The following is a 25,038-nucleotide window of genomic DNA, read 5'->3' on the forward strand; positions in this document are numbered from 1 at the left end:
AAGAAGAAGAAGAAGAAGAAGAAGAATGTAAAAAAAGGAAGTAGAAGAAGAAGAAGAAGAATGTAAAAAAAGGAATAAGAAGAAGAATGTAAAAAAAGGAAGTAGAAGAAGAAGAAGAAGAATGTAAAAAAAGGAAGTAGAAGAAGAAGAAGAAGAATGTAAAAAAAGGAAGTAGAAGAAGAAGAAGAAGAATGTAAAAAAAGGAAGTAGAAGAAGAAGAAGAAGAATGTAAAAAAAGGAAGTAGAAGAAGAAGAATGTAAAAAAAGGAAGTAGAAGAAGAAGAAGAAGAAAGAAGAAAGAAGAAGAAGACATACATGTCTGGCAAAATATAAATGAGGCTAACATAGTCAATATCTTTGTAACTCCTAACATCTTTAAAAAAAAAGTTTAATTCCTGCTATTCCATTTGATTGGGCTAAACCTCTATGGCTTTAATGTCTCCTCCACCTCCCACAATACATTCTACATTATTCTTAGTTGTTTTTCTTCATGTAGAATTAACCTACAAGGAAAGAAAGGTTTTTTTTTAATTCCGATATTTTGGCCCCATTGACTTGCATTGGTTCCCGGTATCGGAATCGGCGATACCGATACTTTTTTTTAAGATCGGCCGATCCATTCCGATCCGATATTTTCAAGTATCGGCTGGTATCGCTCAACTCTAAGCAGCACTGAAGACTCTTTCGGATAGCACACTAGCAGCAGGGCAAGCGAGCTCCTGTAAGGCATATTGTGCCAATTCAGGCCAGGTGTCCAGTTTACAGGCCCAATAGTCAAAGGGGAATGACCGGTGAGGGAGAACATCGATATGGGAGAAGTAGTTTGTAACCATAGTTGACAACTGCTGTCCCCTGTCACTTTCAATTGATGCAGTATTACCAGTCGTGTGAACGGTACTTGAAAAATCAGTCCACAACATGGTCATGAAACCCCTGTGTCCGACGCCACTTCGGCTGTGTGCACCACGAATACTTCTTCCATGTTGCCCCCTTTGGCTCGCTGGAAAAACATCACCGCCGCTATGTGCTGGGAATGCCTCAAACAAACGGTTTACCAGAGTTGCTTGTTTGCTAGCCAATATTAGCTCTAGGTTCTCCTGTGGCATGATGCTTTGGAATTTGCCTTTATATCGTGGATCCAGGATGCCGGCCAACCAGTAGTCATCATTGTTCATCATTTTGGCAATGTGGGGGTCCCTTTTTAGGATCTGCAAGGCATAATCACACATGTGGGCCAATGTTCTAGGTGTTAATGACGCACTGCGAGTGCTGGGTAGAGGAGCACTTTCTGGCAAATCAACATCCTTCCAGTCACGCACAAACCCTGTACCTGACCTTGCCACGCCAACATTTTCTCTTACCCCTGAGAAGCATCCTCCTCCCCTAAATAATCATCCCCATCATCCTCATCCTCCTCTTCCTCTTCTTCCTCCACTTCGTCCAGGAGAGTTCCCTGAGCAGACAATGGCTGACTGTCATCAAGGCTTCCCTCCTCCTCTTCCTCCTCGGCTGCAGACACCTGCTCCTTAATGTGTGTCAAAGTTTGCATGAGCAGATGCATAAGTGGGATGCTCATGCTTATGATGGCGTCGTCTGCGCTTAACAGCCATGTGCATTCCTCAAAACACTGAAGGACTTTACAGAGGTCTTTCAGCTTCGACCACTGCACACCAGACAACTCCATGTGTGCCCTAAAACTGCCTGCCCGTGTATCCTCCCACAAATGCATTACAGCCTGCCTCTGTTTGCACAGCCTCTGAACCATGTGCAGGGTGGAGTTCCACCTTGTTACGACGTCGATAATTAGGCGGTGCTTGGGAAGGTGGAGCAATTGCTGCAGCTTCTGCATACGACTGAAGTGTACGGGCGACAGGCGGATGTGCGAGCACAGTCTTTGAACCTTATGGAGCAGGGTTGTTAACTCCGGATAATTATTGGGGAAGCACTGCACCACCATGTTCAAGGTGTGAGCCAGGCAAGGTAAGTGTCTGAGTTTTGAAAGGGCTGTGGCTGCCACAAAATTCCGTCCATTATCACTAACTACCTTGCCTGGCTCAAGATGTAGACTGCCCAGCCATGACTCAGTTTGTCGCTACAAGTAGTCGGCCAGTACCTCCGCGGTGTGTCTGTTGTCGCCCAAATACATCATCTTCAACACAGCCTGCTGACGCTTACCACTAGCTGCTCTATAGTGGGATACCCCGTGTGCAACACTGGCAGCTGCGGATGGATCGCTCGTGCGACTGCGCTCTGTGGACGAGCTTTTGCTTCTGGAGGAGGAGGGTCAAACGCCTACAGCCAACTGTTTCCTATACCGTGGGCTAGGCAGCACTGTCCCACCGCCACTGTCCCCAGTGGAGCCTGCATCCACCACATTAACCCAGTGCGCAGTGATGGGCACGTAAAGGCCCTGGCCATGCCTACTGGACCATGCATCTGTTGTGAGGTGCACCTTTCCACTCACTGATTGCTTGAGTGCATGGACAATGCGGTCTTTCTCATGCACGTGGAGGGCTGGGATGGCTTTTCGAGAAAAGAAGTGCCGACTGGGTAGATCATAGTGTGGTACTACGTAGGCCATGAGCTCGCAGAAAGCTTTGCTTTCAACCCACCAGTAGGGCATCATCTCTAACGAGATTAGTTTGGCAATGTGGGCGTTCAAACACTGTGTACGCGGATGAGAGGATGAGTACTTTCTTGTCCTACTAAGAGTCTCTGGTAGGGTGAGCTGGACTTGAGAGCTGCATATGTTGGAACTAGCGGTGGACATGGCGGACTGAGAGAGGGTTGGTGATGGTGTTGGTGGTCTTGCTGATGGCCTAGATTCATTCTTTCGTGGCAATAACATTGTGATTCCCTGACTGCTTTGGCCTTGCGACGACACCTCAACATTTGCTGCTGGTGGTGTGCTAACCGGTGGGCTTACAGTGGGGGAAGCAATGTAGCATTGCTGACTACCTTCATTCGGAGCAGGTGCACATGTGGTACGTGAGCTTTGGTAGTCCATCCACACTTGCAAGTGCATGGTGGTTAAATGTCTAAGCATGCAACTGGTATTCAAATTTCTCAGATTTTTCCCTCGGCTAAAGGTCTTTGCGCACTTCTTACAGATAGCCTTTGCCTGATCATTAGGATTTTGTTCAAAAAAGTGCCACACTGCACTCTTCCTACTATGGAAGACATTTTGAGGCCTTGCACGCTGTGCTAATTTGACCGTCTGGCCAAGCTGTCCTGCAACTCTTTGGGTTTTTGTAAACCGTTTTTGGTCTGCTACGGGCCTGCCAGATAACAGCTGCTGCAATGTCGATGCCTGCTGCGGATCCTCCTCCTCCTCTTCTGAGCTAGTGGCAGCGGCACCCTCTTCCCCCAATGGATGCCAATCTGGGTCAACAACTGGGTCATCCATCACCTCCTCTTCAATTTCATGTGCACCTTCCTCTGTGTCACCGTGTAAGTTGGTATAGTATGCGGGAAGGGGCACCTGAGTTTCATCAGGGTCAGATTCTGGCTCAGTACACTGCGAGGACAATGTAGTGCTCTGAGTGAATGTACCAGCAGAAAAATCTAGCAGTGGCTGTGCATCAGTGCACTCCATGTCCGATTCATCTTGGACTGGGGAATTCATGATTTGACTTGATAACCCAGGCATGGTATGTGAAAAGAGCTCCATGGAGTAATCTGTAGTGTGGCCTGCTGCATCCTTCACTTTTGGTAATGGTGAAGGACACAAGGAAAGGTGTTTTTCCTGACCAGGAGCCTCCACTGACGACTCAGTGCTTTTATTTTTTGAAATTTCAGAAGAGGAGGCGATAGAGCTGGAGGCTGTGTCAGCAATGTAAGCCAAAACTTGCTCCTGAAGCTCCGGCTTTAAAAGCGGTTTACCTACTCCCATAAAAGGGAGCCTTCGAGGCCTTGTGGAGCCAGACAATGACACAGGCTCAACACCTCCTGCCTTAGGTGCTATTGTGCTTTTGCCACTACCAGCAGATGCACCACCACCCCCACCACCATCAGTACCAGCTGGCAACCCCCGCCCACTTCCACGGCCTCTTCCACCATACTTCCTCATTTTTGGAAAAATGTACCCAAAATACCACCAGCTATATGGTACTGTAAAACAAGGTACAAGGTGTATATAGTATTGTGGAGAATTTGAATCTCCCTAGAGATTTTAGGAGGCTGAACTATTATCTCAGGCCCACTATAGATTACACCTCAATTTAACAGGCTGAAATTGGCTGGTGTATGACAAAGTACAAGGTGTGTATATAGTATTGGGGAGAATTTGAATCTCCCTAGAGATTTTAGGAGGCTGAACTATTGTCTCAGGCCCACTATAGATTACACCTCAATTTAACAGGCTGAAATTGTCTGGTGTATGACAAAGTACAAGGTGTATATATAGTACTAGCTGAAGAGCCCGGCGCTGCCCGGGCATAGTATCTAACTGTGGTTAGTTATAGCAAATTATAATTATCCTCCATCCCATAGTCCCGTGCCCATATACTCATCATACATATCGTTCATCCCATAGTCGAGTGCACATATACCCATCACACATCCTCCATCCCATAGTCCCATGCCCATATACCCATCACACATCCTCCATCCCATAGTCCCATGCCCATATACCCATCATACATATTCGCCATCCCATAGTCGAGTGCCCATATACCATCACACATCCTTCATCTCATAGTCCCATGCCCATATACCCATCATACATATCCTCCATCCCATAGTCCCATGCCCATATACCCATCATACATATCCGCCATCCCATAGTCCCGTGTCCATATACCCATCATACATATCCTCCATCCCATAGTCCAGTGCCCATATACCCATCACACATCCTCCATCCCTTAGTCAATCATTATGACATCATAATGAGCAGCGGGGCTTGCAACCTATGATGATATCAGCTTCGCCATGGCAACCATTATGACATCATAATGAGGGGCAGGGCTTGATACACACACACTTTTTCCCCATTATGTAGATAGGGGCAAAATTGTTTGGTGAATTGGAACGCGCGGGGTTAAAATTTCACTGCACAACATAGCCTAGGACGCTCTCGGGGTCCAGACGTGTGACTGTGCCAAATTTTGTGGCTGTAGCTGCGGCGGTGCGGACGCCAATCCCGGACATACAAACATACACATACATACATGCATACATACACACACTTGAGCTTTATATATTAGATTGGGAGAAATTGGAAGCTCCCTAGAGATTTTAGGAGGCTGAACTATTATCTCAGGCCCACTATAGATTACACCTCAATGTAACAGGCTGAAATTGGCTGGTGTATGACAAAGTACAAGGTGTGTATATAGTATTGGGGAGAATTGGAAGCTCCCTAGAGATTTTAGGAGGCTGAACTATTATCTCAGGCCCACTATAGATTACACCGCTATTTAACAGGCTGAAATTGGCTGGTGTATGACAAAGTGCAAGGTGTATATAGCATTGGGGAAAATTGGAAGCTCCCTAGAGATTTTAGGATGCTGACAATGATGTTCTCAGTCCAAGTATGGCAGCAGGCAGCCTAATAAGCCGGACTGCTGCACACAAAAGGGTGGAAAAATGAACGCTTGGTAACTGTGCAGAAAAGAGGAAGAAAAGTATTTTTGCTTTAAAAAAGCAGTTTGCACAGAAGTGTGCAAACAGCAGTGCAGCTATCAGGGAGCCTTATAAGGCAGCCTAATAACCAACAGAGCTGATGCACAAAAATATATCCTCCCCTGTCACTGCACACAAACTGTTGTGTTGTACAGTGAAAATCGCTACCAGCAGAAGCAGTTTTTTTGTTCTTCTTCCCTGCCTAACGCTCTCCCTTATTCAGAATCAGCAGCTGCAACTTCTCCCTAATGCTAATATCGGCAGAAGTAAGATGGCGGTCGGCGTGCACGCCCTTTTATAGCCCCTGTGACGCCACACAAAGCCAGCCAATCACTTGCATGCCCTTCTCTAAGATGGTGGTGACCGATGCCTATGTCATCGCGTTGCCCACAGTGTGCGTCCTCCATCATTGGCTGAAAAAGGGTGCTGGAAGCATCATTTGAAACGCGACTTTGGCGCTCTGGTCGCCGACCTCGTGGCCGACCACACGCTATGGTTGGGTTTTGTTTCATGAAACCCGACTTCAGCGAAAGTCGGCAACTTATGAATTTGACCGACCCGTATCGCTCAACTCTAGTTGACATTTCTAGGGCAAAATAAATAATTTTTCTGGATCTGTGTGTTTTTTAGCAGTCTGGAAAATAAACAATTGGCATCAACCATTTTGTTGCTATTTGTAGGCCAAATAAATAAATTCTTTTTCTCTGCTAGTGAGTATTTTACAGTTGCTTGGGAAATAAATAATTGGTATCAGTTGTCTCATTGCCATTTCTAGGCCAAATAAATAATTTTTCTGGACCAGTGTGTGTTTTCTAGTAGTCTGGGAAATAAATAATTGGCAACAGCCATCTCTTTGCCATTACTAGGCCAAAGAAATAATTTATCTGGACAGGGGAGTATTTTCTAGTAGTGTTGCAAATAAGTATTTGGCATCAGCCATCTAGTTTTCTCTATCACTCTGCCTTTTCTAGTAGTGTGGTAATTAAATAATTATCAACAGTCGTCTCTTCGTCATTTGTAGGCTGACAGAGTCACTGGTGAAGTGATGGAGGGGAGATACGTGTCACTGCACATGATGGCGTCAGTGATGTAAAACCAGCACACTATGTGTTGATTGGGTTTATTGAAAGTAATAATATAGGCTGGTTTTAGTGGACCTCCATAGAGCAGGAGGGAGGGGGTCCAAATATCTCCACCTGCAGTGTCCTTACATGACCTGTGTAATGTCAGAATCATGTGATCAGTCACATGACGGAGAGTCGCATGATCTGGCTTTAAGTAGCTGGCCTCCAGGGATAGTCTGGGCTGTTGAGGCCTTGGAGAGGAAGATTCCAGGAGAGTGTTTGTGCACATAGTGTTTGTGTAAGGACATTGTTAACCCTGAGTGGGCTGACCCCCACTAGTGCATGGACTACACAAGGTGCTACTGTTTTGTGTTGCTGTTTTGCCCAAGGGGATATCTTTATTTTTGTGCTTAAGAACTTGGTTTATGCTGTACTAATAAACCAAGTGCATCATAAAAGGTGCAGTGCTCCATTGACTAGCTCCGTGTGCAACCGAGTGAGCCGATGTGCCACACGGCCAAACAAAAAAAATTCTGTACCTCTGTTCTAGTAGTGCAGTGAACGAATAAATATCTGCAGCTGTCTCTTTGCCATTTGTAAGACAAACAAATACTTTTTTTTGTACCGCACTGTCTATATGAGCAGTGTTTCTGGGTCGCCCTCCCAGGGCTGTGGGGTACTTGATACCGGGCCGGTCTCTCAGAGGGGATTGTCACAGCAACGGTGACCCGGTCCGTGGCCCTGGGCTCCCATGTAAAAGGGGTTGAGTGATGGGAAAAAAGTTTATGAGTGGATGATTCGTGACGCCACCTGTGGTGTTCGGCAAGGGAGGTGTTAAGCCGACGCCGCAGACAGATCCTCTGGGACAGATGGTGTAGTGCAGCAATGATGTTGTAGCCCTCCACAGGAAGGGCTTTAGTCCCAGGGCAGTGAGAATAGGTGTTTAGGAAGAGGGTGCAGTGTTTGGCACAGAGATGTAGCAGTGCTGAAGAGGTTGCAGGAAGGAGGCAAGGACAAAACAGGGTGCAGTTTCTTTAGCTTTACTTTACTTGGCAAATGCAGTCCAGGGTCCCGATTACAGATGGCACAGGAGCTGACTAGCCTGAAAGCAACTTAGGAATCTCGATATCAGATAGGTTGTGTAGTCTCCTCTCTAGCGCTTACTTGAGGTACATGCAGTACTGTGTTACACTGACATTCCTCCTTCTTCTTCCCTTTTGGATCTCCCTCACATGGCAGACAGCTGTAGCCTTCTATCTCCTTTGGCTCACACGTCGCTGTTGTGCCTCCGAGTCTTAGATGGAAATAGAACATTTACAGCTTCCTATTCCTCTGGTTTCTGTTGCAGGACCGTCAGTATCCATACAACCTTGGAGACCAGGCTCCAGATCATGCGCTCCAGCTGGGAATGAACCTCAACTCTCTGCTCAATCCCCCAGCTCCACTCTCCACGTCTACACACTTCTCCCTCCTCACAGAACTGACTAATTTCCCCTCCTGGCCCCCAGAGAGAAGCTCTTCCCCTTAGTATTGGTTCAGAGCTCCCTCTGCTGGCCTGGAGTGGGAACTGTGTTGTATGTAGAGATTAACTGCCAGAGAGACGCTTCATTGCTTCCAAGCCTGCCATCACCCTCCCTGGAGGAAGGCAATGCCAGTGTGGCGACCATACTCCTGGGGGCGCCACATTTCTAATCCATTTTTTTACTTTGCAGTTATGGTTTTCGGAGTAGTGTTTCTTTTAAAAAATCTCTTTCCCATTTGTGGGCCTATAAAATTATTTTATTGCAGTTCTGTGTCTATGCGAACAGTGTTTCGAAAAGATGTTCTATTCTGCCGCTTTCTTTTTGAGTGGTGTGTCAAAAAAGATATTCTAGTATGCAGCTGTGACTTTCCCATTTCTTGTCCAAAAAGCCTCTGTTCGCATTGTACCAAAAAGACTCTGTGAGTACTATGTTAAAAAGCCTCTGTTTCTACTTTACCAAAAATTTTGCATGTGTACTGTGCCAAAAAGCCTTTTTTATATGCCAAAAAAATCTCTGGGAGTACTGTGCCAAAAAGCCTGTTTCTACTTTATCAAAAAGCCTTTGTGTGTTTCTGTGCCAAAAAGTCTTTGTTTCTACTTTACCAAAAAGCCTGGGGGGGGGGTACTGAGCCAAAAAGCCTCTGCTTGTACTGTACCAAATTAGGGACCATAACAGAAGGTGATGGATTTTGCGACATCCTGATTACCATCCCTTCTAAGGTGCTGCCAGTGCCCCAAATGTATTTGACTCACCCCCAGAGGCCGTGGGGTACTCGGTGCCAGGCCCGTTGATTATAATGGGAGATGTCACAGTGGCAGTGACCCGGTCGTGACCTCAGGCAGTCAATGTAAAAGGGGTAGAGTGATGGGGATAAAGTCATTGAGATGATTCGTGACACCACCTGTGGTTTCTGGTCAGTTTGACCAGCGCTGCAGGGTTGCCTCTCTGGGACAGATGGTGTGGTGCAGCAATGATGTTGTAGCCCTCCACAGGTAGAGCTGTAGTCCCAGGGCAGAGAAGATGGGGTTGGCAAATAAGGAGATAGTGAGGAGAAGCAGATGGTGCAGTGTTAGGCACAGAGATGTAGCAGTGCTGAGTGGGTTGGCACAGGAAGAAGGCAATGAGACAGATGAACTCAGTTCCAGTTCTTTTACTCACATTCTTGGCACAGACAGGTGCCCACTTCAGTGCTGCGGTCTCCAGATCAGGGGCTCAGCCAACTCCCAGGCAGATGGAAATAACCTTTCCAGTTCTCCCTTTCGTGTGCCTCTTCTGAACGTCTCCTCACTAACGCTTATACTGAAGTACTTGTAGTTGTGTGTTAAACCCAAGTTCCTCCTTTCAGATGTTCCTTTGAACTCTACTCGCATGACAAGTGACTGTAGCCTGCTTCGGGGACTCCATCCATCATGTCCCAGCTCACACATAGGTATCCACCGTGTCTTCAAGTCTTTTGTGGGAATAGAGTGGTCACAGCTCCTATTCCTCCGGTGTCTGCTGCTGGAACATTAGTTTCACAAACAGCCTCGGGGACCGGGCCCCGGCCATGCGCTTCAAACTTCAGGAAGGGTTCTGTTCTGACCCTAGTCCTTAATTCTCTTCTTCTCCTTATGTTCTGTACTAAACTATCTTCCTTCTGAAGAATCAGGCTTTCTATTTCTCTTTCCCATGCCAGCAGCTCCAGGTTACTGAAGTCTGCTGCAGCACCTCCTTCCCTCCATCCCTCTCAGGGGATCTTCTCTCACAGACTGACCTTTTCATAACATTCTCCTGCTCTCTTGTGCAGTCTAAGCTCCACCCACCTCCCAGCACTCTTCGTGGTGCAAGCAGGGAGCCATGAAGGTTGCTCTGCTACTCTACTGTGTTTGTGTGGGATGCAGGTGTTGGAGTCTGGTCAGGTGTTACCATCTTAACTGGAGAGTGGGATACTACACCTCAGGAGGAGGTGCAGTACCTCTGTGGCGACTGAACCCTCAGGGGCGCCACATACCCCCTCAGTTAACCGCAGCACGTCTGCGGGCTGTAAACAGATGAGAATTAAGATGTTACATAAGGAACATACAACATTTTTTAAAATGCTTTTTAACAGGTAAACAATTTTTAAACTAAACTCCCCAATATGGGAGGCACTGATTCTTAAACGTTGCAGAACAAGTTAACAGACTACCTATAATTTAACATTTTATCTAATTTGAAGTGCTATTGGCAGTAACCGTTGCTAAGAAGTTCACTACCAGTTCAAGTATTACCATTTTCACTTCAACACCTTTTTCTTTTGTCATTCAAATTTCCACATTCTACTGTTTCTTCTAGACCCATAGGTGACAACCGCTAACTCCTGGTTCGTTACCTGAATTCAATTTTTTTTTTTTTAAAACATTACTACCAACTAAATTCTATAGAAAATCTGTTCTAATGCCATAACCATACTCTTCTGCTATCAACATTTGTATTAAAGGCTACCACTACAACCTATTCTTGGAGAAGAAATGCTTTCACTATAAAATACTAAGCATTAATTATTAAGACATTAAGGGCATTCATTCTTGGGTGATATAGACACTGGTGCAGCCAGGATGTCTTGCAGTGCCCTTGGAATTGGAGCAGAACTCCAGGTCTGAGGTAGTCCTTATTTGAAGAAGGTTCATGTAAAACCAAGAGAGAGCACCTTATGAGGCACAAACTATTTACAAGCAAAGTTTGTGAATCATTTCAAGTTCATGATCACTGCAGTTCTGTATAAAAGGGGAAAAACTGATGCCAAAAACTAGGCAAAAACTGGAAACAAGATAAACAATGGGGCACAGCGGTGCCAATATCCTCCTGGGTAACAGTTCAGTTAGTTGCAGTCATTTTTAGTGCTTTTCTCCTACTGGGGTGGTGGAAGCAGGCTTCTTCTGCTTCCAGGGAAGACTGTCTGGATGTCCACCTCTTGGCGGATTAACAAACTGCAGGTACTCTTCCTCCCAAGGAGTTAGATTGGTGGCTGCCCGTGCAGATGGGGTGGCAGCTGGTCTTTGAGCAGGCGCTGCCTGCGAGGGTCGCACAGTAGCGTAAGGTGGTATCTCTGCTGCCCTGGTTTTTGGTCGCTTGCATGGTAAAACTTGGGTGCTGCCACTTGATGGCTGTGCAAGCACAGGACCATTTCTGTCCATAGGCACCTTGCCTAGCACCAGGATCATGGATTCCACACCCGGTGTCTGTGTGACTGGTGTGCACTGTGTTGGTGGGGGCGCAGCTGGTGTCACTGCTGCTATGGACATGGAGACTGCGGTGACTGTTGGGACAGGCGGGGACCCGATGGGGCCTGACAGGGCTTCCCAAGACTTAGGGGCGACGGCAGTACCTTTTTCCTCATGGCCACTCAGGTCCTCCGCAGGCGTCGGCAGCAGGTCGGGTGGAGCATCCTCCGGTGTTGGAGAGGTCAGGTCGGCGGTAGTAGCAGGTGCCAGTGACGGGACCCGCGCAGCCGCATCAGGTCCGGGCAGGAGCACAGCCTTCACAGCGATGTCGGTTCCTTGACCCGAGGATAACACCTCTTGGCAGGCGGCGGCGTCTGGCAGCGGTGCCAGGGTGGAGGCTGCAGCAAACGCTGGCGGCGATGTTACAGGTGCTGCGGGGGTAGCAGATGCTCCCGTCGATGAGGCTGGTGCAGCGGTAAAGGGTACCTCTTTAGCAGGCCCCTCCTGGGCATGCTGCCTCCGCTGCTTCAGCAAGGCCCGCCTCAGCTGCAGGCTGTCATTCAGCTGGGCAATCTCTTCCTCCAGCTGCTCCAGGTCCATGGTTTCCAGCAGGCCAGTGCCTGTGACTATTGCGCCGGGGAAGACAAGCTCAGCTTCCGTGTGCTCCTCAGGCCTACATCCTTCTTCCAACATGGCATCCTGGCGTTCTCTCTCCTTCCTGGGCTCCTTTCCCACCACAGGGCTTCGCTCCTCCTTCCTGGGGTGGCGTCTTCTTCCTCTGCCTCCATACCAAGCCAGTCAACGAACCCCTCTGGGGGTGGGCCATGTTGCTGTTGCATAGAAGTTTAGGCAGAGGAGGCGCTGGACAGTTTGCGCTCTTTTCTTAGGGCCACCCATGTTGTCACACCCTTCTTCACCGCGCCGGTGGCCATTTTGAGAATCCATTTTACAGTCTATCATTTTGGTTTTGTTTTGCACATTTTCAGCAATTTTAAGTCCAATAAATCTTCAGCACACAGGACCCGGTGGTACTGGGCTTCGTCATCCTGTTCATGACGCCAAAATTGACTCGCCCCCAGAGGCCATGGGGTACTTGGTGCCGGGCCAGTTGATTATAATGGGAGATGTCACAGTGGCAGTGACACGGTCCGCGGCCTCAGGCAGTCAATGTAAAAGGGGTAGAGTGATGGGGATAAAGTCATTGAGATGATTTGTGATGCCACCTGTGGTTTCTAGTCAGTTTGACCAGCGCTGCAGGGTTGCCTCTCTGTTACAGATGGTGTGGTGCAGTAATGATGTTGTAGCCCTCCACAGGTAGGGCTGTAGTCCCAGGGCAGAGTAGATGGGGTTGGCAAATGAGGAGATAGTGAGGAGAAGCAGATGGTGCAGTGTTAGGCACAGAGATGTAGCAGTGCTGAGTGGGTTGGCGCAGGAAGAAGGCAATGAGACAGATGAATGCAGTTCCAGTTCTTTTACTCACATTCTTGGCACAGACAGGTGCCCTCTTCAGTGCTGCGGTCTCCAGATCAGGGGCTCAGCCAACTCCCAGGCAGATGGAATTAACCTTTCCAGTTCTCCCTTTCGTGTGCCTGTTCTGAACGTCTCCTCACTAGCGCTTATACTGAAGTACTTGTAGTTGTGTGTTAAACCCAAATGTGACATCGGCGGCTATGCCCGCCGATGCCCCTCCAGCAGCAGCGCACGCCGCAGCGTCTCCTTACCTACGCGCCCCCGTCCAGGTGCACGCCCATCCTGCGTTCCTCCTCACAGCTGCTCCTGGCACCCGCTCACTGTCGCGCTTCCGGGTGCTAGGATACTTCAGGCGTCCTCTCTATGAGGAGGACGCCTGATGATCGTGTAGTCTCCTGCACCCTCTAGCCGCTACAGTCCTCTTGTCCATGCTCTGCCTCCCTGCCGTGCCCTGTGTTACAAGTCCACTGTTGTTCCTCTAGTCCATGCCCTGCCCCCCTGCCGTGCCCTGTGCTACAGTCCTCTGTAGTTCCTCTTGTCCATGCTCTGCCTCCCTGCCGTGCCCTGTGTTACATGCCTCTGTAGTTCCTCTTGTCCACGCTCTGTCTCACTGCCTTGCTCTGTGTCTCATTCCTCCGTCCTTCAGTCCCGGGTCCGTATCAAAAGCCATCCTTCTCCCTAGTCCTTATTTGTCCGTGGAGCCGTCCCTCTTGGTTCTGGCTGTTGCGCTTCCGTCCCCTGTGGTCCTGCCCCAAACGATCCTTGTATAGGGGTTGGTCTTCACCTGGAGTGCTCGGCCCAGGGGCTCCGGATCCGCGATCCAGAGGGTCCACTCTCCGACGTAGCTCTTACCTAAAACGTCACACCAAATTCCTACTTTCAAATGTTCCTTTGAACTCTACTCACATGACAAGTGACTGTAGCCTGCTTCGGGGACTCCATCCATCATGTCTCGGCTCACACATAGGTTGCCACCGTGTCTTCGAGTCTTTTGTGGGAACAGAGTGGTCACAGCTCCTATTCCTCCGGTGTCTGCTGCTGGAACATTAGTTTCACAAACAGCCTGGGGGACCGGACCCCGGCCATGCACTTCAAATTTCAGGAAGGGTTTTGCTCTGACCCTAGTCCTTAGTTCTCTTCTTCTCCTTATGTTCTGTACTAAACTATCTTCCTTCTGAAGAATCAGGCTTTCTATTTCTCTGTCCCGTGCCAGCAGCTCCAGGTCACTGAAGTCTGCTGCAGCACCTCCTTCCCTCCATCCTTCTCAGGGGATCTTCTCTCACAGACTGACCTTTTCATAACATTCTCCTGCTCTCTTGTGCAGTCTAAGCTCCACCCACCTCCCAGCACTCTTCGTGGTGCAAGCAGGGAGCCATGAAGGTTGCTCTGCTACTCTACTGTGTTTGTGTGGGATGCAGGTGTTGGAGTCTGGTCAGGTGTTACCATCTTAACTGGAGAGTGGGATACTACACCTCAGGAGGAGGTGCAGTACCTCTGTGGCGACTGAACCCTCTGGGGAGCCACATATTGATGACTTCATTCTCCTCTGCCTTGTGGTTCCACTGAGCCCTTACTGTCTGGTGAGGATGCCATCAGCAGAGCGTCAATCAGCATGAGCTTGTATTCCCTCATTTTCTGATCCCGCAGCACATGTAACAGTCCAGGCAAATCGTCTGTCATTGCGCAGGAACAACAGCATGAATGGCCAGATTGCCTAGAGATAACAACAAGCTGTCCTTCATGGGAGGTGTATCGACTAACTCCTATGTATCCCCTAGCCATGCTACAGTGATGCCCGGGAGATGAGTACCACCCTGCTATGAACAAGGTTGTTCCTTATCCATCTCCTCAAAATCCTACTCATCCGTCAAAACTTTTCCCTGACTGGACATTTGTGTATCTGGCCACTTTAGGTACAGCAATCCATCCTCCAAGACATGTGTGGATGCCTGGCCTGATAATGGTGTGAATGTTCCCTGTTCCGCCTCCTCCACCTATTCCTCCTGTGCTACCACCTCTTCCATCATTGCTTGAAACTTTGTTTTTGAAGGAGACAGTAAAGCTGATGATGTCAGCAGTGCTGGCAACGTTCAAGGAGTACTCAAAGCAGCGCAACACAGCACACACATCTGCATGGATGCCCATTTATTGGTCTTGAAGTGGTGTTGACTCACCCATGCATGCTGCAGCTCAAACTCCATTATCGTGTGCTGCTACTAGCACAGTCTTTCCAGCATATGCAAGGTAGGTTTCCACTTTGTGGGTACATTGCATATGAGGTGGTGAGCAGAAAAACCAAAAGTGAAGCTGCAGCGCTGACAGATGAGCAGCAACAAGATGAGAATGCTGAAACTATGCACAGAGGCCTGCAATTTCAACAGCAGCTCTGACATATCTATGCAATTTTTCAGAAAGCTCTTTACCACCAAATTCAGCACATGCACCAGGCAAGGGATGTGCACCAAACCGGTTAGGCCCAGAGATGCTACGAGATTTCGCTCGTTATCGCACACAAACAGGCCAGGCTTGAGGTTTATAAGCACCAACCACACAGCTGCCTGCTGTAGTTTACCTCTGTCTCTGGATGACTGGATGAGGAGGTGGAAGAAGAAGAGGCATCACAGACAGAGAAGCATTCAACAATCCTCATTGATGGGTAGGACATGCACTTAAACGCTTTCTGCCTCATGCCTGTAAGGGAGGTCCACGACTGTAGTCATCGCCGAGCACGCCGGTGTATCTAAGCCCTGGCTTCCTCTCACATGAAAACAGGATTCTTTCACCAGAATACCTGTGTTTTCTCTCACTGCGCCATCAGGGATACCACTGTGGTGCCGAAGCCTTTCTGCAATTGGTTTCGCAAGAATTGAGACACAGTCCGATTCAAATGCAACAAGTGAAACTTTACTTGAACAACTTGGCAGCACATTCTTGTCAGTTACAACATCAACAGCGAGTTCCATACAGTTCTCATTCTGTTCTTTCCCTGTACTCAGTTCCACATCCTCCACTACATTACTGGGTACTAGCGCCTTAGGCGGTACCGCAGTGTTCTCCCTGTTCAGGCTTCCTGTGCTTGGGGATTCTCTGCCCCGTTTTGCACTGGTCCAACTATCTGCAACATGTTGAATAATCTGCGCCCTGTATTTTCCTGGACTGCTTCCTTTCTCAAGCTATGAACTGCTGCAATCCTGCTGCTTGACAACTTACTTCTGTCCTATATACTCTGAATGGCTAGTCTTCTCTTCTTTAATGAAGCTATGGAGTCCTGGGCCTAGAGCCCATGTGGACTATTTGGGCGCCCGGCCCTTCTGCCTACCTAAGGGAACATTCCTAGCTTACCACACAACTGCCTCTCCTAAAGTTAACCCTTTCCTATACTATTCACTAGCTGAAAGCTCTGCACACTGTAATGCCCCCATCTAGTGGCCAATCTTATAACTAAACTTACCCTGTACACTATACATAGCTAGCAGTATTGCAACGGTATAGCATTATACATATATACATTTAGCAAGACACGGTAATACACATAACAGTGTAGCAGTACTTTTATATAGACATGGTTATACACTTAATCGTGTAGCAGTACCATAATGTATTAACAAATATAAAAAGGCAAGGGCATTACCGTAATATATCATACCCCCTACAGGTCATCAGCCACTACATTTACCCGATGGGCAATTAGGGAGATATTTCCTCCCTTATCAAATAGCTGGATGACTTAAAACTTTGGCAAAAATTAAGAGATCACCACATCAAAACCCTGTCATGGGCAGCCCATTTTCCAGACCTGAACCCCATTGAAAACCTCTGGAATGTAATCAAGGGGATGACGGATAGTCATAAGCCATCAAACAAAGAACTGCTTACATTTTTGCACCAGAAGCAGTGTGAAAGACTGGTGGCAAGCATGCCAAGAAGCATGAATGCTGTGATTAAAAATTATGGTTATTCCACAAAATATTGATTTTGTGGATTTCTGAACTCTTCCTGAGTTAAAACATTAGTATTGTTGTTTCTAAATGATTATTAACTTGTTTTCCTTGCATTATTTGAGGTCTGAAAGCATTGTTTTTTTATTTTTTAATTTGACCATTTCTCCTTTCCAGAAAAAAAATAAAAAATGTATTGCTTGGAAATTCAGAGGCATGTTGTCAGAAGTTTCCAGACTAAAAAAAAAAAATTACATTTTATGCAAAAATATCGCTATAAAGAGAAAAATCAGACAAACTGAACAATTGAAAGTGGTCTCTTAATTTTTGCCAGAACTATGTCTGATTTATCCTCTACAAAACTAACTTACAGCACAAGTCTTGCAGAGACTGGACAGTACGTTCCCCATTACAATTCCTTCAACATATGTGTAATAGGAACAGCAATCACCCACTGGTACTCGTGAAGCATATGAATTTTTTCTATGTGTTTTAATTACAATGGATTGAGATGTTCAAATTTTTCTCTGAACAAGGTGATAAAACTCAACAATTGTGTAAGTGCAATATTGCTCCCTAAAGCGATACCAGAGAGCTGTTTATAAAAAGCAACAATGTCACCTGCTGCGGCTTGCAGTCTCACCAGCATATGCAAGGTGGAATTACTATTCCCTCAGATTGAGAGGTTACATATTCAGCAGAAGAAACTCAGTTACGCTTAGAGAAGCAAGACTGGCAGGTCAAATTTGCATGAGACAGGCAGATTGTGTTGTGACATTTTTTGCATTCTTAATTTTACAACTTTCTGCCACCAGTTTCAAAGTTGCAGGTGGTACATCTACGTCTTTTGGTAATGGGAGAGGTGGTGGGTTTTCTCAATCATCTTTGGGAATCTTTTCAGCCAGACTTGTAGACTAGAGGAGATTCCACTAGTCTTCAGACTTTTTCGCGTAGCTCTCCCATCATTAGTTCATTAGCCAATGTTTTCAGGTAAATTCTTTTATGCAGTGGTTCCAGTTGATTGCAGAGGTAAATCATTTGTGAATTGATACCACCCACATTCAACATCGCAAAGAAAATGAACATTGGCCAGTGCTTGTTGTTTTGGAAGCTTACACTGTAAGTGGCTTCTTGCTTTTATCTTTGACCAAATAATAGGTGTTCTCTGTATCTTGTTCATCTTTATCAGTCTCCTCACCCTCCTGGTCTGTTATTGAATCACTTTTGCATATATGAACTGTCACTCATCACCTAAATCTTCACTCAGTGTGTGGTCTCCCTCATCAACATTTAACAGCAGATTCTTCATGTCTTCAGCATGAAGAGGGTTAAATAAATCATACATTTTACTGGCCATTTCAGCAGAGAATCTAAAGCAAGAGAGAGAGAGTACATATTAAGGTGCAATTTGCCTTAGGCTACTTTCACACATCAGGTTTTCGGCGTCAGGCGCGTTCCGGCGTCGTGCCGGAGCGACGGATCCGGCAAATGTTTTGTAAAACCGGATGTGACGGATCCGGTTTTCTGCCGGATCCGTCTTGCGCTTGACAGCCAAAACTGGATCCGTCTCATCCGGTTTTCGATCCGTTTTTTGACGGATTACGCCACATCCGGTTTTTAAAATCGCCCCTTGTGGCCTTCCGAACGGGATTGGCTACTGAAAAACTATATATAGCGTGTTCCTACAGCCCTTCTTTGACAGATTGTAGAGGAGAAAGTGCAGGTTGGAGAGAAGAGCAAGTTACTGGCGAAGATGGATGTTGTGATTGGAAATATTTTGAAGAATTTGGCAGATTTTACAGCGGAGGCGAATCGTTTGAGGGTGATTATTCTGGAGAAGGAGAGAGCGAGACAGCAGCGCATCAGGCATCGTAGACGACGTTTGTGGATCCACCCCATCACAGCCAAGAGAATGACGCGTGGGGTCTATTCTACACTCTGCATGGACCTTAGACGAAACCCGGATACATTTTTTGGATATGTTCGGATGAAAATGGAGAATTTTGATTACTTGGTGGAGCGCATTGCACACCTCATAAGAAAATCGGACACCTATTGCCGCTTCTCTGTTTCACCCGCAGAGCGTCTGATGGTGACTTTAAGGTAAGCCACATTTATTGGATATGCTCGCATCAGAGCACACTTTCACTGCAATCTTGTTGGTGGTAGTTTGCATCTCCAAGTGTTATAGCTGAGTTTTGGTATGTAATGCTGTGATTTTAAACTAATTGATTGTTTTTTAATTCCCCACAGATTTCTTGCAACTGGAGAATCCCTTTCGTCACTGCATTTCCAGTACAGACTCGGGATTTCCACCATATCTGGAATAGTGAAGCACACATGCCCTGCACTGTGGGACTCCTTAGCTGAAGAGTTTTTACCAGAGTCCACAACAGAGAGGTGGATTGAAATTTCAGAAAAGTTTCAACAGATATGTCAGTTTCCGAACTGCTTGGGCGCTGTGGACGGGAAACATATCCGCATTGTAAAGCCAGCCGGATTGGGATCGGAATCGGAATATTTCAATTACAAGAAATATTTTTCAATTGTCCTCATGGCCATTGCTGACGCGGAATACAAATTTATTGCTGTTGATATTGGCGCCTATGGCCGCTCCAATGACTCTCAAGTTTTCAAACTGTCTGCCATGGGGCGTAAACTGTATGGAAACACCTTCCAGTTCCCATCCACTAGACCGCTGCCGCAAACATCTGGTCCACCTATCCATTTGTCTGTGTAGGGGATGAAGCCTTCCAGCTGTCAGAACACCTTTTGAAACCGTACGGTAGCAGAGGATTGTCAAGAACAAAACGCATTTTTAATTACCGCCTCACAAGAGCAAGAAGAATGGTTGAATGTACCTTTGGTATTCTGAAAGCCAAATGGCGGGTCCTATTGACTGCGATCAACCTCAAGACAGAAACTGTGGACGAGGTGATCAAAGCTTGCGTGGTACTCCACAATTTTGTTATCTGCAAGGAACCCATTTCCATTCAGGACACCTCTGAAGAAACCACCTTGCAAGATTACCATGACATTACCACTAGAAGTTCTGTGACGGTTTCAGTAATGAGCGACAATTTTGCACTATACTTTATGTCACCTCATGGCAGAGTACACTGGCAGGATGACAGAGTGTGAAAGATTTGTGCCCTTAACCAAACTTGTGTACCTTCTGTACCAACAGTATATACCTTTGCCAACCAAAGTTGGCTATCTTGTCATGGTCTTAATATTTTTACTTTTAGGCCACAGGTGTGTAACTGGTTGTGTTTTATGCAAAGTATTTCACCTTTTAACAAAAGTTGTGTACATTGTTAGGAAATCACCAACAATAAACACAACTTTTCAGGTGAAATACTTTACTTCAAACACAACCAGGAACACAACTGTGGCAAAAAGCTAAAATTTACCCACAGTTATATACCTGGTTTTGAATACCTTTTTACCTTTGAAATACCCTGTATTTAACCTTTTTTTTAAACATATTTCGCCGCAGAAAGAAATGACAGACAACCATTGTAAAACGATAATATAACTTTTATTTAAATTTTTTTTTTTTTTGTAAAATGTTTTTAAAGTTAAAAAATTTTTTTTAATAAAGGTTTGAAACCAAATGGGCATTTTTATTACAAAACACACATTATAAATCTGTGTAGTGTGGGGTTGAAATACTGCTGGAGGGGCTGCGGGACACTTCGACACTGGGAGTGTGGAGAGAGGACTGGGATCGTGGTGGGGAAGAAACAGTTAGAGGTGAAGGTGTGGAAAAAGCTACAGAATGGGTGGACATGTGGGAGGCAGAAGAGGTGGTGGGCGGTGGAGTGGAGGGTTGGGCAGGGACTGTAGGAGCAGATGATGTTGATGGAAAGTTGTATGGGGAAGGAGTTTGGTACGGGGAAGGAGTTTGGTACGGGGCAGGTTGCTGGAAGTAGGGAGATGTCTGGTACTGGGGAGGTTGCTGGTACTGGGGAGGTTGCTGGTACTGGGGAGGTGGCTGGTATGTAATAGGAGGGGGAGGATGGAAAGTGGCTGGAGGGGGTGCAGGTGGAGGAACTACTGGGGTGGGAGGAGGAGGTTGGGAGGTAACGTGCTGGAGAGCACCGTGGCATGAATGCATTACATGCATCTGCTGGCTAGGAGAGAGCGTTTCCATGCGCTCCACAACAGACCTGAAAAAGGTGTGGTTTGGCGAAGATCTTGCTTCTGAATGCATGGTTTGCAGAAGTGTCTTCACCTCCAGAATGCTGGAGTTGATCTGCTGAAAGCCTGCGGAGATTTGCTCTGACAAGACTTTTAGACAGTTCTGGAAAGATGCATTCAGATGCAAGAACTCTGGCGCATAAGTCTTTTCCTGACCCCTCTGCCGCTGCCGCCCAGTACCCGCAGGTGTACTAGAGGTGGCAGGGGCAGAAGGGTGGGGTAAAGGGAAAGCGATCTCCTCACCAGCAGCTTCATGTAATGTAGGCGGCCACGATGCTCCTGTGCTGGTGGATGGGACAGATGGGTCGAATGTGTGGGAAGGCTGGGAAGGTGCAGATGTACCGGGGTGGTCGAAGAGTCCCTCGGTGCCGGTCTCCTCAGGGATCACCTCAGAAGGGTCCAATCGTGCAGGCTCCCGAGTGCTGCTCACCGTGCTGTGGAATAAAGAGAAAAAAAAACAATTAAAATAGTGACATGGCATGGCCCTGGCTGAAAAAAAATTGTTACATCTAAACATTTTTTTTTCACATGTGGTGTGTAATATTTACCTTCTGGTGACCATTGTATCCCAGAGGAACGACAGGGCTCGTGCGTACTTGTACTTGCTCCTGCGTCCTCCAGATCCACTCGGGGCCCGCATCTCTTTATTGAACTCCTTCTTGAAACGATCCCTCACAGACCGCCACCGCTTCACAATTCTGTCCCCTGAAACGAGAAAGGACAAAGTGGTTAGTATACAACATCAGTGTTTCCCAAACTCCAGTCCTCATGGTCCCCAGGGGTCATTTTTTCAGGATTTCCATAGTAAATAGAAATCCTGAACACATGATCCGTGGGGACCACGAGGACTGGAGTTCGGGAAACACTGGTTTACATCAAGCAACCGGTACTGTATATACTTACGCTCTTTAATCTGGGCCCGAGCATCGAGGTCCTCCCAGCGGCCCACAAGGAGCGAGCAGATTTCCTCCCAGAGTCATCGGGTAACAATCAGGTCAGCATGGCGGCGGTCAGCCATATTCCATAGCGGCTCCCTTTCTCTGACGAGATCGATGAGGTGGTCCACATCAATTCCTCCATCCTCACCGTCCGAGTCGGGAGCACGCTGTGAAGGCTGTTAAAGTAAAATAGAAAAATAACAAAATTAGTCACCACACTTTAAGACATGAAATAAAAAGTGTACCAAAATTTAACTTAAATATTATACTTACACGCTGGTGACCACCGCGTTGCTGTCGCCGACGACCCTGGGAGGCACTGCGAGGACCTCTTGGCCGAGCACCAGATTGGGAAGACTAGAGAAGAAAAGAAAAAAATTTATGTGTTTGGATGTTGGCATTTGTTTGCTGTGTGATGTCTGCGGTACATTGTTTTCTATGTGTTGTGTGTAGTGTGATGTTGTGTTTCTGCGTTTGATGCAAAAAACTTACCAATTGTGAGCCCACTCCAGGTGTCTGTCCACCCCTTCCTTCTTCTTCTGAGAGCTCCTCTTCAGCTTGTGATTCCTGTTTTGAAATAAAAGCCAATGAATAGACATATATTACAGAGATGATGGATTTTGGAAATAAAAACTTACCGTCAAACGCTGACGATGCGAGGGAGGGCTCCCAGAAGATGTGCTGTCATGTTGCTGGCCAGACTCCACGGCTGTGGGTGGTGCAACTGCTGTTGCTGCTGCCAGTGCTGCTGCTGCTGCATCTCTTGGGCGGCTGTTGAATAAAGAGAAACAAAGGGCCAATGAATATCTTGATATTCCTTGGCCCTAGTTTTGAGGAATGGAGAATTTGATAATTACCGTCTCTCATCTGCTGCTGGACTCCCCTCCCATTGTTCAGCATGTTCCCTTTGCTGCTCCATTTGGGGTGGTGGTGGTGCTGATGGTGCTGCAGTGGTCTCCTGCCTTCTCCTGCGCCTGGTTGCTGTCTTGGGTGGCATGTTGGGTGTGGCTGAGGGTCCCACTGTCATGCTTTTATATATGTGTGCTGTGGGCAGAGCTACTGAGCATGCACAGACCCAAAAAAACGGATCCGGTGCATTGCGGCGCTCATAGACTTTCATTGTGTGAAAAAGCCGGACGCGCCGGATTCGGCGTGTCCAACTTTTTCGCCAGAGACAAAAAACGTTACAGAAGCCGTTTTTTCCAGACGCCGGATTGCGACACATTGCTGGATCCGGCGAAAACCGGATGAAACGCATGGCCATCCGGCGCGATCCGGCGCAAATGCAAGTCAATGGGGTGGAAACCGGATCCGAGATTGCATTTCGCCGGATCCGGTTTTTGTCAAAAAAGCCGGATCGCGCCTGACGGCGAAAACCTGATGTGTGAAAGAGGCCTTAGAGGACACCCTCTTTTTTTCTAAGAAAACCCTACTTATTTTCACAAACTTTGCATTACTCATTCAGAAAACAAGCTAAACAAACAATCATGATGAATAAAAAGGGAAAATACTAACCTTTGCATGTGAGACGAGTTCAGGCACAGTGAGCCTGAGAAGCCACAAAGGTCAGATCTGCTCTCCAGAAGGTCTGCTGTAACAGAAATCTGGTTTCAAAGAACATGAAAAGACAGCAAAAAAAATGGGAGGGCGAGATTTTCTGACATTTTGGAGAGGAGAGAGAGGCAAAACTAATTGAGCTGATTTTGTGCAGATTCCAGAAAGTTTAATTGCAATTGTTTGCATAAATTATTGGACCTAAATACACTGTTATGTAGCATTGTATTGGATATGTAACTAACTCTTAAGAAAATGGCTGTGGCAGGGCCTCATAGAATGACTAAGTTAGAAATACAGGGACCTTCATTTGGTCATTCTAGTTTGACTGCTATTACGCTGCCAACTTGTTTTACTGGAAGGCAGCTACTTTGCACCTGAAACCTGGGCCCCTTGCGGTGAAGGTCAGATGCTTGCATAGAGGTGAGGCTCTGCTCCAACAATGAGCTCTTGGTCAGTTTTTGATGCTGCAGAATTTTTGCATCTATTCCTTAAGTTAGGTAACATACGGTTTTTCATTGCCTTTTTGTGTTAGTGTTTTTGTTGAGCTTTCGATGTCGACACTGTGATTATTGTCTGTTTTTGGTGTGTCATGTCTTAAATAAAGCTGATTTGTTTTGTTTTTTACTTCCTGGTATTTAGCTGTGACTAAACTTAATTGATATACTTAGGTGTGAATTACATGCGTTTTTAAAACATCTCCGCAACATGTTCATTTTTTACCTGCAAATTTACTGCATCGAATGCAAGTCCAAATCTGTCCACTTTCGGGGAAACAACAAGCCGTGGTTTACAAATAAATTCAGGTTGATCCATAAGAGAAAAGAGGAGGCTTATAAAGCAGGCGATATTACTGAATTCAAGAAACTTAGGAACTCGCTATCTAAAGAGATCAAGTTAGCCAAACACGAGTATGCAAAGATTCTGGAGGAAAGGTTCTCATCAAAAGATACTAGATCTGCATGGAGAGGATTAAGAGAGGTCACCAATTATAAAAGCCACCCCACTATAGTGAACCCCAGCAGAAGTCTGGCAGCAGAGTTAAATGAATTCTACTGCAGATTTGAGGCAAGCTCTACACATAGTGGCTATTCATCTCTAAGCTCCTCAGTCTGTTCATATAAAGATCATTCATTGTGCAACACCCAAGTAGTGATCTCCGAGGCAGAGGTGATACGCATCCTGAAGGGACTTAAGGTCAAAAAGGCACCTGGCCCTGATGGTGTATCTCCAATGTGTCTGAAAGTATGTGCTACCCAGCTTGCCCCTATACTGACAAATATATACAATGTGTCACTGAAAGAGTGCGTTGTACCTCAGTGTTGGAAAAATTCCACAATTATCCCTGTTCCCAAGAAAGTGGGATCCTCTGAGTTGAACGACTACAGACCAGTAGCACTCACATCTGTAGCTATGAAAGTCTTCGAAAGAATTATGATGTCCCACCTGATAAAATTTTCACGCAGAGGCTATGGGACCCGCTTCAGTTTGCCTATAAGGAGAATCGTTCGGCAAACGACACTGTCAATCTGGCACTGAAG

Source organism: Dendrobates tinctorius, unplaced genomic scaffold, assembly GCF_039654945.1.
Source record: "Dendrobates tinctorius isolate UK_male_01 unplaced genomic scaffold, ASM3965494v1 ptg000031l, whole genome shotgun sequence".
NCBI classification, from domain to species: Eukaryota; Metazoa; Chordata; class Amphibia; order Anura; family Dendrobatidae; genus Dendrobates; species Dendrobates tinctorius.